This window comes from Cebus imitator, unplaced genomic scaffold (assembly GCF_001604975.1).
Source record: "Cebus imitator isolate Cc_AM_T3 unplaced genomic scaffold, Cebus_imitator-1.0 Scaffold274, whole genome shotgun sequence".
Classification (NCBI taxonomy): Eukaryota; Metazoa; Chordata; class Mammalia; order Primates; family Cebidae; genus Cebus; species Cebus imitator.
Genome location: NW_016107589.1, coordinates 2,702,441 through 2,718,965, shown reverse-complemented (window position 1 = coordinate 2,718,965; position 16,525 = coordinate 2,702,441). Strand labels below are relative to the sequence as shown.

At 43.8% G+C, this 16,525-nt stretch overlaps 1 protein-coding gene across 4 annotated transcripts in view; it reads right to left on the bottom strand.

The window, feature by feature from the left end:
- TRPC7 (transient receptor potential cation channel subfamily C member 7) overlaps positions 1-16,525 on the bottom strand; it is a 155,899-nt gene that overhangs the window by 71,023 nt on the left and 68,351 nt on the right. The gene's annotated exons all lie outside the window — the stretch shown is intronic.

Below are 16,525 nucleotides of genomic sequence, written 5' to 3'. Positions count from 1 at the left end.
TGTGTGTGTGTGTGTGTGCGTGCGTGCGTGCGTGCGTGTGTGTGTGTGTGTGTGTGTGTCATGATGGAGCATGGCCACACTGGATCCTCACGCAGTAGCTTCCTTCGGGGACATCATGCACCCTTCTCACCACCACTTCTCTCTCTTGGAACTGTCCTGCCCTAATGCCTGGGTGACAAGACAGACCTCTTGTGGCCGTTTCCTACTGTGTGGCCATGTCCTGCCCTCACCCCTGGATACAGCTTATTGGATTAGGAGTGGAACCCTGACCTAAACTGGGCCCATTCCGTTTTCTCTCCTGGGTGTTTGGGACTATGTTGCGAAGGGAAGTCTATTTATTTTGTAGTGAATTAACATGTAATCTTGGACGATCTGGGCAGCTATCTTCCACTTTGCTGACTAAGTAGCAAAACAAGTCTGTTGGAAACAGAAAGGGAATGATGTGCAGAAAGAGGCTGAGCCAGTGCTTGACCTCTCTGGGCCCAGGCCCACTCTGCCTGTGTGGTCTATGAGACACTTTTGTGTTCATAGACAAAATCTCTTGTTTTCTGCTTGATCCAGCACGCTGGCTATAGTCATTGCAACCAGAACGTCCCTTTTCTGCAAATAGTCGTTGCTGTTTGGCCATTTGTTTAATTGACTCAGGGTCAACAGGAAACTAGTAATAGGCAATATTTAAGCAAAGTTTATGGGATTAAAATTTACATTTGAAAAAAATATATACTTGTTAGCTTATTGTTTCCCCGTGACAGGAGGAAGCCATTGTTTGCTTTTGACTGGTCTGCCCTTTGGCCCCACTCAGGACACCCATGTGCTGCCAGAGTATGGCTGGGCACCATGGACTGGAGACAATGGACCGGGCATTTTTCAAAGGGATGACTTAACTGAGTACCTGGACCATCATGTGCTGATTTCATGCCATTTGCCTCACTGAGCATTAAGGGGACATATACAACAATTCCTGGGAAATGCGAAACATTCCCTTTTCATTGCAAGAACAATGCATATAGAGCATTTTAAAACTCACAATGTAAATGACGACATGTTGTTTCCCATTTCTGTGAACTCACAGTAGCAGCCAAATGATCTTCGAGGACACTGTCAAAGGTTTACTTGACCCTACAGCCCCTGACAATACCATTACTTGAATATAGGATGCAAATGAAGATTTTTTGGTAGCATTTCTTGCTTTTCTTTGTGGCATTACTGCTATTTTTTCTCTCCAAGAATAGCAATGGATTATCCTTAACCCAGGGAGAAGCCCCCAGGCTGCAGGTCGTAAGACAGCCTGGGCCCCTTCTGGCTCACAAAGCAGAGGAGCAAGCAACGGGAGGTCGTGCAGACATTTCTGTAATTCTCAGGGTCTAGTCATGGCACAGTCTGAGGGAGTGGTGGGTAAGCATGGGGTGCAGGCATTTTTGTTTTTCAACTACCAGCCTTCTGTGGATACTGAAATGGCCCTGCTTTGCAGAAAGAAACTCACAGTCTGATTAGAAGATAACATATGCTGTGAAATAGAAGATGAGTACTTGACTCACTCTATGGCTCCACGCACTACAGCTGCCTGGGAAGGACACCTGTTGCAATTCCCATCTTCCTCCCCTCCCCTCCCCTCCCCTCCCCCTTTTTAATTTAATTTTATTTTTTTGAGATGGAGTCTCACTCTGTAGCCCAGGCTAGAGTGCAGTGACACAATCTCGGCTCACTGAGACCTCCGCCTGGGTTCAAGCAATTCTCTGCCTCAGCCTCCTGAGTAGCTGGGATTACAGATGCCCACCACCACACCCAGCTAATTTTTGTATTTTTAATTGAGATGGGGTTTCACCATCTTGGCCAGGTTGGTCTTGAACTCCTGACGTCGTGATCCACCTGCCTTGGCCTCCCAAAGTGCTGGGACTACAGGCGTGAGCCACTGTGCCTGGCCCAATTCCCATCATCTGCTCCTTGTCTCTATCTGGGAGAGCCTGTCCCATGCTTCTGCTGCTGCATCTTGACAGACAAGTTAGCACCACAGATTGGTCAGAGGGCCAGAAGGGCAGAAGCTCTGAGAAAGAACACAGTGGAGACCATTCCCTATTCTCTCTTGCTTGCCTCAGAGAAGACAGTGGTCCCAGCCAAAACAGAGGGTTCTCTTGGGGCTCTGTCTTCTTCTGATTAGATCTTTGCTAATTTCCACAGCTGCATTTATTGCCTTATAATAAAGCAACCTAGCTTCAGACATGCTATTTATTTGTAGATAGATTTTATGATGTAATAAGATAACAGCAGTGGGAAGCTGAAGCCCAAATTGGTGTTTACCTTTCTCTGGGTACCTTTCTGTACTTGTGGCAGCCCTTCGAAGACAATTCAGTGTGTATCAAAAGATTTTTTCCCCCTGTGATTTTGAAGCATGAAAAAATATCATCCCTGACCCAAGGAAGATGAGAGTAGCAAATGAAAGACACCAACAGGACACAGAGAAAACTCTACCCAAAAGAGCACACAGCTAAAGAACAAAGGCAGAAAGAACTCAGGTGTGACCAGGATTTTCAAAAGCAGGATCAGAGAGGAACTGATGGAAGAAAAGCTTATAGCTAGAATAGAATAGGAACTCAGAAAATTGGTGTTGTTTTGGGCTTATTTTCTTTGGCATCTTGCTCACCAAAGGACAGAATGATCAAAGGATGGATGTCACCAGGAGCTATGCACAGGCCATTCCTGCCTAGAGCATGGCACACTTTTAGGAAAATTCTTTGAGGGAAGAACTGATGTGACCACCTAGATTTTCCCAACGACATGATTCGCATTCTTTATAGTAAGCAGTTTGTAATGGCTGGAGCCGAGAATCTGTGAAGGGGTTTACACAGGGCTGAGCAGGCTCTTAAGAGAAAATAAATCAAACTACACCTGTAACTGGGATGGACTGTCCTAGGAGCTGGGTGAGGGAGGGACTGGAGAAGAGTTGGCCTGCAGGGAGAGATAGGAGGGGACACTGAGACATAATTTTCTGTAATGGAAAGGCTGACCCTGCTTACTCAGGTGACAGTCTCTCTTTCTTTTCTCTCATGTAATTCTTAGTCACTCCCTTTAATTATAGTTATGTTTCTGTGTGATCCCCTGCTGGAGAGAAGACTCCTCCTGGAGAGCTCCTGTGGTCTTTAGCAGGGTTCTTATGAATGGGCACTGTTGGAGTAAATGGCATGGCCAGAGTTCTCTGCTTTCAGATTGCAAACCTGGTGCCATTCACAAGACCAAAGTGGCCTTCCTTCCTCATTGCCCCTGTGAGGTAGCAGACTCTCAGCATGTCTGCATGTCACCACATCTGGAAGAGGCATGCGGGTACCAGAGGCTGAAAGTTGGCTTGCTAGGAGACAACAGTGAACAGATACACGATTGACTTCACATGTCTGCTGAATTTATTTTCACTGTAGAAGTGCCAGGAGATTAAAATAACAACAACAACAACTTCCTTAAGTCCCAAAGGCAGTTGAGCTAGGAGTTTAAGAGGCGAACCAGGAAAAAATTTATACCATCATCTGGAGGGGTGCCCCAAGACATGAGCCAACAAGGGGAACAGGGATTGGAATTAAGCTCAAGGAGATCTGGGGGCTACAACTTGGGGTTATTTCATATACCCTGCCAAAGCACAACACCCCCACTCAAATTTTTGCAAGGAAGGAAGGAAGGAAGGAGGGAAGGAAGGAGGGAAGGAAGGAGGGAAGGAAGACAGGCCACTTGGTCCTGTGGATGGCACCAGGTCTCCAATCTGAAAACAGAGAATTCTGGCCACGCCATTTACTCAAACAGTGCCCATTCATGAACGCCATGCTCAAGACCACAGGAGCCCTCAAGGAGGGCTTTAACTCCACAAAGGCCAGGGGATTCACCATTCAATTTTGCCTTAAAATTTCCCATTTTTTGACCACTGAGCATCTGTCACATAGCTCTTCATTGCTGGGGGATCCCATCTGGATGCCTCTCTAGGCACCTGACAGTCAATTCTAGTCTCCCCTCACTCCTCTTCCACTTGTGCACCCCTGATCCCAGCTAACTATGCAATGCTTCTTGGTTATTTCCATAGCTGGGAGTTCTGCCAAGCAGTTGCTGACTGAGCCTTTCTGGAAGTCTACTGGGCAGCAAGAGATGGGCCTCTCTGCAGGCTCTTCATTCCCAAGGATATTCAATATCAACTATTACGTTAGGTCTGTTGCTCCAATATTCTCAAAGATAGCTCCTCTGTTCCCTTATCCCAGGGACAGTAGGACACAAAAAAACTCTCTAAGCAAACCTCCAATTTTCTAGACCGAGAGGAATTATTTTCACAAATGACCTGAATTGTTGAGTTGCTCTGAGGACTGTGCCTGTGACTCAGCAGCATCTCTCTGACCAGAGAATGAGTTTTTTTTTTATGAACCAGCCTATGTCTTTAATGAACCAGCCTATGTCTCACTCTCAGGGTGCAGGCACCAAAACAAAGGGTGCTGGATTCTTCCAGAGCTGGAGCTGAGCCATTTCCTGAGTGCAGGTGCAAAGGCAGGAGCTGAGGAGGGGCTTTCTGGAGATGGCAGCATTTTCCAGCACTCACCAGACGTCCTCTCAGAGCAGAGAGCCCAGAGTGCTGATGTGACTCGGTTTTCAGTCTCGCTACGTTGTCATGGTCAGAGTCCCATGGAAGGCTCAGAGTCAGCTTCTAGCTGGCTCCAAATGACTGCCTCTACCCTTTCACAGTGTCACAAAGAGGCCCCACCCCATACCTGGCAGCAACTCTCTCCACCCCACCCAAGGCTATGCCCTAACCTGAAATCAAAGAAGTGGAAGCTATTTCCAGCAAATCTTGGATTATTTTCAGCTCCTCCCCTTTCTGAGCCTTGCCATCTAGCCACACTACTCTACATACTGTTCCCAAACATGGGATGTATAGTCACCCTGTCTATGTTCAAAGAAGGTCCATCCTGCTCCTCTCTGGTTTAATGCCTCAGCAGCCTTCAACACCCAACTTTCTGACCACCTCCAAGTCCCACCAAGTCCCTCAGCCCCCAAAGAAATCTTAGACACCTATGGGTTTTATTCTGTAGCCCACTCACTTGGCAATCATGATTCATAAGTCAAGTGTTGGATAGAAGTACTCTTGTGACTACATCCGATCTTTTCTGTATTTTAATCTTCTTGAAGGAACCAACTGTCTAGGTGTCTCCAAGAGTGTGCATCCTTATGTTTTCCGTGTAGCAGGTGCTCAGTAAACTTCTGTTTTGTGATTAATAAACTGAGGGTTTTGAATCCTCTAAGATTTTCTACATGATTTTTTTTATCATCTCAGAATAATTTCTAAATGCAACAAATCTTGTTACTCGGGACCTGATGAACGCTTGAGTGTCTTCATATCTTTACCAGAAGGCAGGCAGGAAGAGGGGATAAAGCTCAACCAGGTACTTGTCTTCTTGTGTAGGAAAATACTTGAAATATGAGTCCAAATAAGGTTTGAGGATTATCTCTTGGATTAGATGAGGATTATTTAATTTCTATGTATGCCATGTACTACTGTAAACTGACATCAATTCAAAAAATATTTATATAATAATAAGAAACCACTAATATTTGTTGACACACCTATTGTGTGTCAGGCCCTGTGCTTACCAGTCATTATATTATTTAACCCTTACATCAGTTCTTTAAGGTGGGTATATCTCTGTTTTAAATATAGAGGCATTAGACACAGAGAGATTAAGTAACTTGTCTTCCATCAGTCACAAAATTGATTATGGCGACAGGCCCTGGAGTGGAACCCAGGGAGTCTAACATCAAAGATAATGTTTTGAACTATATTTACCCATATTTCCTCAAGGTAGATTTAAAATCAGACCGAAACACCAAAGCACAAGGGATTATGGTGATTTTTCCAACCCCACAAAGGCCCGGGGACGCACCATTCAAGATGCTGTTAGAACTCATCTCTCTTTGCCCTTCTGCCTGTTGGTCAGCCAAGTCTCAATAGAGATAAAAATCAGAAATACACAAGGAAAAGGGCTTGAAGCCACTTTTCTTGATAACTTCATCCTGCTAAAGATGACACCCTGGGCTCTGTCTTCTACGTATAGAGAAGAATAGAAGCAGCTGATTCCATGAAGGCTCAAGTGCCTGACCTCTTCTTTGCCAGGACCCAGGTTAATGTGAAGGCCACCCAAGCTCAGACTTATAGCCTTGAAAAGTACAGACTCTTTTGCTGAATCACCTTGCTGAAGGACCTAATTAGGATTTCAATCAGGTCCTTTGCTAAAGGGCCTAATTAGGATTTCAAATCCCATGCCAAAATCCTACCTGATGCTGACATCTTACCAGGAAGAACAGCTGTTCTAGGCAGTTCCCTGAGCCTGAGTTCTGACTGGATAATATTCTCAAGTTGGTTCCACAACTCTGCAGACCTTGCTGGTGGCTGTGCCATGCCTTGGTTACAAAGATTCATGGGGTTGGACTCTGGGGTCAGCCTGCCCAGGTGTCAATATGAGCTCCACCACTGAATGGTGAGGAACTGAGTGGCTTAATTCCTTAAGTCTCAATTTCTCTACTTATGGAATGACCATAATGATGACTAACTCAAGGGAGGCTTCAAGGGTTTAGAAAATCCAGTTCCAGTTTTTGGTTTATGTTGCCATTTTTAAACCTCAGCAAAATTTTGTTTACCAACATACCCCTTTTTGACTGGTATAATATTTCTGAAATACAAATCACTTATGCATTAAAATTTTTAAACAACCAAAGATGTGCTCACTTACAGAGTATTCATCCACTTTTCACGGCTCTAAAGTAGAGAAACTTAATTATCATTAAAAACAGCTTTTCTTGCAGGAATAATTTTTTTTTTTTTTAGACGGAGTCTTGCTCTGTTGCCCAGGCTGGAGTACAGTGGCACGATCTCGGCTCATTGCAACCTCTGCCTCCTGGGTTCAAGCAATTCTCCTGCCTTAGCCTCCTGAGTAGCTGAGACAACAGGTGCACACCATCATGCCCAGCTAATTTTTTGTATTCTAGTAGAGACAGGGCTTTACCACATTGGCCAGGCTGGTCTCGAACTCTTGACCTCATGATCCACCCACCTCAGCCTCCCAAAGTGCGTGAGTCACCACTCCCGACTGCATGGATAATTCTTACTCTGGCTCAGAAACTTTATCAACAAGGAGAACATGCACCCAAAGGCATTAATATTAATACAGGAAATCTGCATGGGAATCTGTACCTATATTTAATTAAATAAGAAAAAAGATAGAGTGGGAATGCTTTCTTTAAATATAAACCACAGTGACCAGTACAAAGATTGTAGTCCTAGGTTGATGGAACTGGGATAGGGTGTGATGGCCATACATTTTTCAAAGAGATTCCCTCATACTATCAAATAAAATATTAGGCCAGCTGCAGGCAGATGAAGGTTCAGAGGGAACTATTTGGAGCTTACTTAGAACTAGCCCTTTATGTTTCTAAATTTTCTAAATTTCTCTTCAGAGAAATGTGAATATAATTCAGTAATGAGGTATTTACTTTTCAGAATCAGAATTTATATTTTATTTTTATGTAATTATTTTAAAATGACACTTTAAAATTCAGTTTATAGCATGTGAATTTATATTATGATGCTGATGTATATATAACATCTATTCTGGCCATACTTTATTTTTACTTGATGCTTTTACTTGGATCTACAGTTTTATATTCAAAGTACACTCAAGATTTAGGGTCACTAATTTTAAATTTTAACCTTTGAATTCTTAAAGTTATAAATATTCTTATTATCAGTGTTTTAATATGTGAGATGTAAATGCAAAACAATGGCATAGTCATTGGTTCAAGGGATAGAAATAATATGTGTGTAACCCAAATGTTCCAGGTCTTGGCAGCTGGTGAGCACAAACCTAGTACCATTTTGACAGTTATCCATTTATCCACCAGACATATATTAAATGCCTATTGTTACCAGGTACCAAGATCCTGTAGGAATGGAGGACACAGTGAACAAGGTGGCCATGGCCCCTGCCCTTGGGAAGCCTGGTAATTTCCTAATCTTGATGGTTTTGAGTCTTTCCAGGCTGGACGACAGGGGATTGTTTTATGATAGCCTCCTATGTATTCCTACTTGATTCAGATGCCCTACTCAAGTCACTCCACCTGTCACTCAGTGTACCAAGTACAGGGCATTGGCTTCTCCCTCCTCCCTTCCTGAATGAGCCCTGGACAGGGCCAGGCCAGTTCCTGGGACACAAGCTATTGTATGACCAGTTTTCTGCCCTCTGTTGTGTCCTCAGGGACTGACTTTCTCATGCAGTTCTGTTGATGGGACAGCAGGGCCCATATGGTGCTGGGTGCTGGGTTCTTCTGGATCTTGATGCCTCCTTGGAGTGTGGGGTGTCTGCTTTCTTTGCAAAGGCAGTCGCTTGCTTTCCATTACTCCTGTCTTACTACTTGCTCTCCATTGCTCCTATCTCCAGATCTCCATCTATTTTCCCCAGAAATACCTGTCTCTTCTCATGCCCATCTTTTCTAAAAGGGCAGTCCCCCAACAGAGTTGCTGGAAGTGACACCCAGAGTGAAGTAATGCCTTCCATTTTTCCACAGTTTCTCTTTTCCAGCCTCCAGGCCTAAACAAGTCCACTTCTGATAATTCTAAGACGAGGATTACTTGTCACAGTTGATTTTACCTCCATCTGAGTGTGAGTTAGCTTCTGCTAAGGCAGGATGAAGACAGGTGTAAAATCCTGAACCAGTATTCTTGTCTTCCCTGCACATAGCTCATCTTGGTTTATGAGAAGGGAAGTGAACAGGGTCCAAGGACCACCTCATGCTGAGCTCAGAACCCTTGCTCATCCCCCTGCTTAGGTCTTGACTGGATTTCTTACTTCTGGGAATTTTTAACCTTATTTCCTGCCCTTTCATTTCCCAGCACCAACCTGACCAACAAAGACCCATGTAGACAGAGTTTTAGTTATTTTTCATGTGATTCTGGGCCTTATGCAAACAATGGGTTGTGCCTATCCATGGACATCCACGCTACTCCAACAAACACTGTAACTCTTCACCTGTAGAGTGCACAGAGCACTTTTAAAGGGCATCTCCTAAATCCATTGATCACCCTGCCCACTCCTACCCTCAAATACTTCTGTCCTCTTAGTGCTGTCTGTGCCTACTCTGCCATCCAAGGCTTCAGTTGGACAACTTCAATTGCTGTATTCGCTTATCTGAGAAATGTGGAAATTCATCATAGCCCCAAACTGGGAAACATTATTTCTGGTAAAGGGCATATTCTGGTCATGCAGGGGACCTCTGATTCCCTATTCTCAGATGTCAAATGAGGATATGAATACTCAGCATCCAAGGCTAAGATACCCTGGGCACTTGTGTCTGTTTTTTGCTCACTTGGTCATTCGGAGGCCAACCCCCACACCATGATATGTGTGTATGTGCATGTGTGCGTGTGTGTGTGTGTGTGTGTGTGTGTGTGTGTGTGTGTGTGTATACACACACCTATATAAATTTATTAACGGGTTGGATCAATTTTGGTTATACTTTGAATGCTGGTTTTTATCAAACTATGGCAAATAAAATCTCTCAGAATGTTCATATTCTTCAGAGGTAAAAGCTGAGTCCCATTGGACATTGTGAAATATTTGAAGCCACGTCTACCTACATTCAAATCTATCTATGAATCCATTCATTCAAGAAACAGCTACTGAGCCAGGCACTAGAGATGCAGAGGTTGATAATAATGTCCTGGCTCTCATTGTCCTCAGTCTCTGTCAGAGAGAGAGTTAAATAGGCAAGTTTAATGTAGCTCCAACAGTGCCCTAATAGGAGTTGAACAGGGGTGTCATGGGACAGCAGAGAAGCAGCAACCGGTCCAAGCTGGGATGTGAAGGAACAGTGAGGAATGCTTGTTGGGGGAGGGATTTTTGTGCTGAGTTGTGAAGGCTATCCGTAGGCCACCAAGAGAATCAGGAAGGGCATGCTGAGGAGAAAAAACTGCAAAACAGTTGGACTCCAGAGTCAGTTCTTGGTTTAAGTCTTGCTTCTGCCTGTGACTGGCTGTGTGAGATTGAGCAAGTTACCTCACCTCTGAGCTATGTCTATTTCATCTGTAAAGTAGACATGACAATATTGACACACTGAATGAATATATCCAAAGCACTTGGCATGGTAAAGGGCACAGATTAAGAACTTAATACATTGCTGTTATTGTTGCTGTTATTACTGAAGCCTGAGAGTCTGGCATGTTAGGAGAGACACAGGTGGCTCAGGGTGGCTGGACTATTGAGGAGCAATGGGTCTTGTGAATCATGCTAAGATGAAGATTAAACATGACTTGGAAAAGTAGGGTGCCTTGGGAGCCAGGTAGAGTTGTAACAGATTTAGTTTAGACATATGGGCCAGCTATGCAGAGTGTGGTGTTTTTGTGCACCTACACTTGCTCTCACTGTACTACCACGTACAAAGAAGCAGAACAATGTCCTCCATTTAAATTGCAACATCAGACAGTCTCAAAAGGTTCCATGGGCACTTGATTCATGGAACCTGCCCAGTGGACAATGATTATTTATTGCGGTATCCAGTATTCTGTTTGCAGCCTCTTTAAATGTTAATGATCACTAACGTAATTAAGATTGAGAAAGTTCCTGGGCCAGTGTGGGTCTAATTTAATTTACAAGGCCATCTGGAGCTATGCAAGATTTTTAAAACTTTTTTTCCAGACCAAATTTGGATGGCGTCTAGACACTATAATGTCAAACCTATAGCAAAGACACTACCTGCAAGCTCTAAGGATCCAGAAAAGAAGCCCAGTGGCCTGAGAATGAGTTAGAGGGTACAAAGCTGATGATAGATTTTGTGATCTCCCAGTTGGACAAGAGGCCAGACGAATGACTGCTAACGATGCTTAGAAAAAAATTCACATTTATTCCCATGTCTATAAGGCTTTTGATAGTCTTGTTCTTGCCTCACTGCCCCTCCATAGTATTCCTGAAATTCACCAAGGCCCTCCTTGACAACCCTTCCCAAAGTAGAAGCCTTCCTTGTGGCCCCTACTCAGTTCATCCTGTCCTCTAACCCTGCTTTCTTATATCACTTGGCAACTACTAGAGTTTATTAAGCATTTATTATCTGTGTCTGTACTAAAACATAAGCTTTATAAGAGCAAGGACTTTTCTTTGCCTCATTGCATCTGTAGTACCTAGAACAGTGTCCAGTACATAGTATGCTTTCAAGAAATACTTATAGAATATATGAAATCATAAATGAATCCACAGCTCATCTCTTTGACTCCACAGCATACTCCCATAAGTAGGAACTCTCTCTCCTATCTCCTCCTGGGATAAACAGCATTTCCAAAGATGGTGACAACAATATCTCCCACCCAACATGCTCTAGAATCAGACCTTGACAATCCTCCATCAAGAGGTGGGTGTAAATCTCTGCGCTGGAAGCCAGGATAACTCTCAGTGACTTACTCTGAAGAGGATGCTGCAACACTTTCCAATACTGAGCCTTAGATATCTTTAGTATCTACCTTCACTCCTGGGAAAGCAGCTCTTAGAAGGCAGCTGCCATGCTATAGTCCAGCTCCCTCAGGCCCCCATGCTGTGAGGAAGCTGGAAATACCCATGTGTAGGGAGAGAGGTCAAAGGAAGGAGCATTGGGGTGCCAGCCATGTGGGTGTAGCCTTCTGACATCTTCCACCCCAGCCAAACCACCAACTGAATACAGCTGAACAAATGATTTTAGCATAAGAGCATCCCAGGTGAACCCTGACTAATTTCCTGACCTACAGAATTATGAATAAAATGATTGATTCTTTTCCGAAACACCAAGTTTTATACACCAAAAGATAAGTCAAACACCCCTCTTCAGTTTCTAGTTCTCAGCACTCCACACTGTCTCCTTCTCCATGGGCCTGTGGGGCAAGAACTCCTTCCTCAGTCTTCATTTCCTCTCTGCCTTGATATTCATCCTCTGCTCCTCTCCCTTCTCGGAGGAAGAAGCGTCTCACAAATAATGGCTACGCTCACCTGCGTTCTTGATCTTCCCTATGGCCTCTTGGCCATGTGAAATCTGGCTCTTAAACTCTGTTGAAATTGCTGTCTTAAAATCTTGTTAATTTCCTTCTGGTTGTCAGACACACGAGTCTGTTCTGTGTCTTCCTTCCCTTTCACAGCACTTGGTCCAGATGCCACCTACCACTCCCTGAGCAATGAATACTCTCCTCCCTGGATCCCGTCTGTGGGTCTGGGTGTACGAATAACCTTCCTGGGAGACCAGCCTGTCTTGTTTTCTTGCCTGAAGATTCATCATAGAAGAATGAAGGACATTTTGCCTTCCACCTCCTTAGGAGGTGGCCAGGAGGGCTCTGTGTTCTAGTGGTCCTGGCTGAGGAAGAAGTTAACAGTTTCTTGAGGTTTTAGGAATGGTTCTGAATATCACATGCAGGCTTTTTGGGGGGATTAGGGCTTGGTGAAGGGGAGGGTCTGGAGGAGAGTCCTTGGTGTTGAAGAGATATTTCCTGGGACCAGAAAAGGGGAGTGGGGTTTGAATGTCTTCCACAGGGTGGAAGACATCAATTTCCAATTGAACCCTCTGCCCTGGAGGTAGATGGACCCCCAAATGCAGATCATTTCAGAGTGCTGGGAATATTGACCAATGACAAGGGTCTTCTTTATGGAAATCCTGAAGAGGGCCCTGGCACTGGCCTGGCTCAGGGGTCTTGTTTCATTTGAAGCTCCAGGAGGAAAGGGTTACTTCTCTTTTGTTTTTTCTAGCACCTGCTATAATGTCAGGGACACAATGGGTGCTCAAAAAACAAACAAAAACAAAAACAGTAAAACCAAAAAACCTCTGTTGAATGAATAAGATGGAGCCACAACTTAGGACAGACTGTGGTGATCAGCACTTGTTAGTGGGATCAGGTGTCCGTAGGTGTCCACAGACCAATAACCTTCCTTTAGGTACACAGGTGAGTCTTCAGGGCTGTGGTTCAACACAGGAAAAGGTGCCCCCAGAGTGACCAAAGTTCCTTCCAATTTGGGCAGGAGACATTGAGCCAGACTTCATATAGTTTAGAAAAAATTTTAAATGCGAAGGAGCCAACATTTATTGAATATGTTGTGCCAGAAATTGTTCTAAATGATTTTCATGCATTGATCAATTTAATCCTTGCAACAATTCCATCATTAGCACAATCACTAGATCTTTTTTTTTCCAAAGGAGAAAACTGAGGCATAGGGCTAAGTAACTTGTCTGAGGTCACACAGCCAGGATGTGAACCCAGACATGCCTACTTCAGAGCTTGAACTACACAGCGCAGCAGTTAAGAGATAAGATACCAGCAAGAGGCACAGAGGAAATCCATACTGGTTATGCCTGTTTCTCCAGTAATTGCACACTTAATGCTATATATATATATATATATATATATATATATATACACACACACACATATATAGATTATTCATAACATTTTAATAATATAATAAAATATTAATTTTGACAGAACAGGTTAAGGTTAGAAAAGAGATTTCTGCCGGGCGCGGTGGCTCACGCCTGTAATCCCAGCACTTTGGGAGGCTGAGGCGGGTGGATCACGAGGTCAAGAGATCGAGACCATCCTGGTCAACATGGTGAAACCCCGTCTCTACTAAAAATACAAAACACTAGCTGGGCATGGTGGTGCATGCCTGTAATCCCAGCTACTCAGGAGGCTGAGGCAGGAGAATTGCCTGAACCCAGGAGGTGGAGGTTGTGGTGAGCCAAGATTGCGCCATTGCACTCCTGCCTGGGTAACAAGAGCGAAACTCCGTCTCAAAGAAAAAAAAAAAAAGAAATAGAGATTTCTTTTCCTAATAACAGAGTGTAACAACATGGAGTGGGCTGAGTCTTGTCCGTCACCCAGATGATACACAGTTGGTCCCCTACCTAGTGCTATGGAGCAGAACAATTCCTGGATGAATTTGTTCAGTATTTACTATGTACTGGAATTTTATAAGGCAAGTAATGTTATCTCCATATTAGAGACGAGGGAAAAGCAAAGTTAAACAATTTGCCCAAGCTGATACTTTTTGTTTTTGAGACCGAGTTTTGCTCTTGTTGCCCAGGCTGGAGTGCAATGGCATGATCGCAGCTCACTGCAATCTCCGCTCCCCAGGTTCGAGTGATTCTCCTGCCTCAGCCTCCTGAGTAGCTGGGATTACAGGCACACACTACCACACCCAACTAATTTTTTTGTATCTTTAGCAGAGATGGGGTTTCACTATGTTGGCCAGGCTGGTCTCAAACTCCTGATCTCAGGTGATCCACCCACCTCGGCCTCTCAAAGTGCTGGAATTACAGGTGTAAAGCCACTGCGCCTGGCTCAAGCTGATGATTCTTAACCAGTACCCCACAGAAGGTCGTTTGCTCACAGCATGCTGAAAGGTCTGTTTTTTTTTTTTTTTTTTTTTTTTTTTTTTAACAGAAACACAGCATTTGATGGTCTGGGAGGGAGTCAATTAATTCAGGAAGAAATCTTTAACAACTATGTAAAGGACCTTCAGGATATTTGTGCACCATTTGTAAATATAATAACCAGTTACAATTATGATAGAACATGGCATTTATGAGTGTGTCCCCTGCCCTCATAACACAAAGTCAGATTTCTCTGGGCAGTGGTTTATTATCAGCTAAGGATCCGTAACTGATGCTAATAGATTTGGTTGTTGGAACTTTGTAAACCTTCCCTAATGGGTTTAAATTTCACTGATTTCAGCCTGATGGTGACTGCAAGCAGCTCTTCCAAATTAACCCACACTTTAACATCTCCTTTTCACCTTTTCTAATAAGGACCTTGAATAAAGAGGTCCTAAAATGGGCCCCGAAATGCAGGTCATTCCAGAGTGCTGGGAGGATTGACTGAAGGTCCTTATTAGGAAAACAAGCACTATGTTGTTTTTATTAAAAATAACCTGGGGAAAATGTAGAAGGAGGGCTAGCTGTGGATCTGATGAGAGGTTTAGCTTCTCTGTTGTTATCTGTGGACTGGCAAGAGCACTGTGCCCTGCCAGTTCGGTGGTCCCTCCCCATTTTGGGAATTCTTCTGGCTGTCTGCTAGGCAGGGCAAGCTTAGTTTAGCCCCAGTAGTCCCAGCACTGTGTGGTGGCTAAAAGCAGAGTTCAGTACAGAGGCCTTGGAACCAGATGGATGTGAGTTCAACTCCCTCCTTGGCTTTTTACCAGCTGTGACTTTAGGTGACTTGCTTCCTGTCTCTGGGCCTCAGTTACTTCATCAGTCAGTGAGAGCTCCTCTACTGTTATTTCTTTTTGATTATTTCTCTCAAGACTCCTTTCTCCTTGTCCTCTGCCCCAGGCCCCTCCCCATCCACTGTGGGCCCAGGCCTCCTCCAGGCTGTTAGAGCTCTGCTTGCCTCACCTTACCACCACGTCCTCTAGGCTTCTCAGTAGCCTCCAGTTCCCTCCCTCATCTAAATCAAATCTCTGTTAGAGTAATCTAGGGAATTCCCCTAATTTCTGTAATCTCTGCAGGAATCTGAGTAGTTTATCCATTATCCTGTGGTTGATAGGCCACACTCAGCCATAGAAGCATCTAGGCTGAATTTGTCTTCCAAATTGAAAAGCTTCATTTTCTACCTCCAAAAGGACAGATATATCTGTTCCTTCTTTGAACTCAGCCATTTCCTTTAGGCCCTCCTTACTTCCTACTGGACTTTTCTAACAGTATTTTAGTTAGTTCCCCTTCCTGTATACATCATCAGACCTTACCACTAGAACTGTCTTATTGAAGTGAAGTTACTTACTTCACTAACATATCATTAACTTGGCCACAAATGCGTAAAAAGTTCTATGTGACCCAAGAATCATACAAGTTGTCATGGAAAGTATTAAGGCTCTAGTATGGAAATGCTAAGAATATTTGTGGTATGGTGTGGTGGACAGCTGGGGGTGGGGCAGGATTCACATAAAAAATAATCATCTGCCTAATAGCCAGAGGAATGCATTTTAAAATATGCAAAGATAGTATTCTACATCTATTAAATTAGAAGGGAATAATACTAATAATCCTAATAATACCCAGTTCTTGCAATGTGCTGCTGAAACCAGGTCAGTTGTATACCACTGGTGGCATTGAAAAATAGTATAGTCCTTTGGAAAAATAATTTTGCAGTATGTTTCAAGAACATAGCAAATATTTGTGCTCTTTGACGCAGTAGCCCTGCTCTCAGAAATTCAACTTAAGGAAATAGCAGAAGAAAAGGAAAGAAAACTTTATGTATACAGATAATAAATAGCAAATAGAAATACATTTTATTTATTTTTTTAATTGCATTTTAGGTTTTGGGGTACATGTGAAGAACATACAAGATTGTTGCATAGGTACACACATGGCAGTGTGATTTGCTGCCTTCCTCCCCTTCATCTATATCTGGCATTTCTCCCCATGCTATCTCTCCCCAACTCCCCACCCCCTGTCCCTCCCCTATTTCCCCCCAACAGACCCCAGTGTGTAGTGCTCCCCTCCCTGTGTCCAT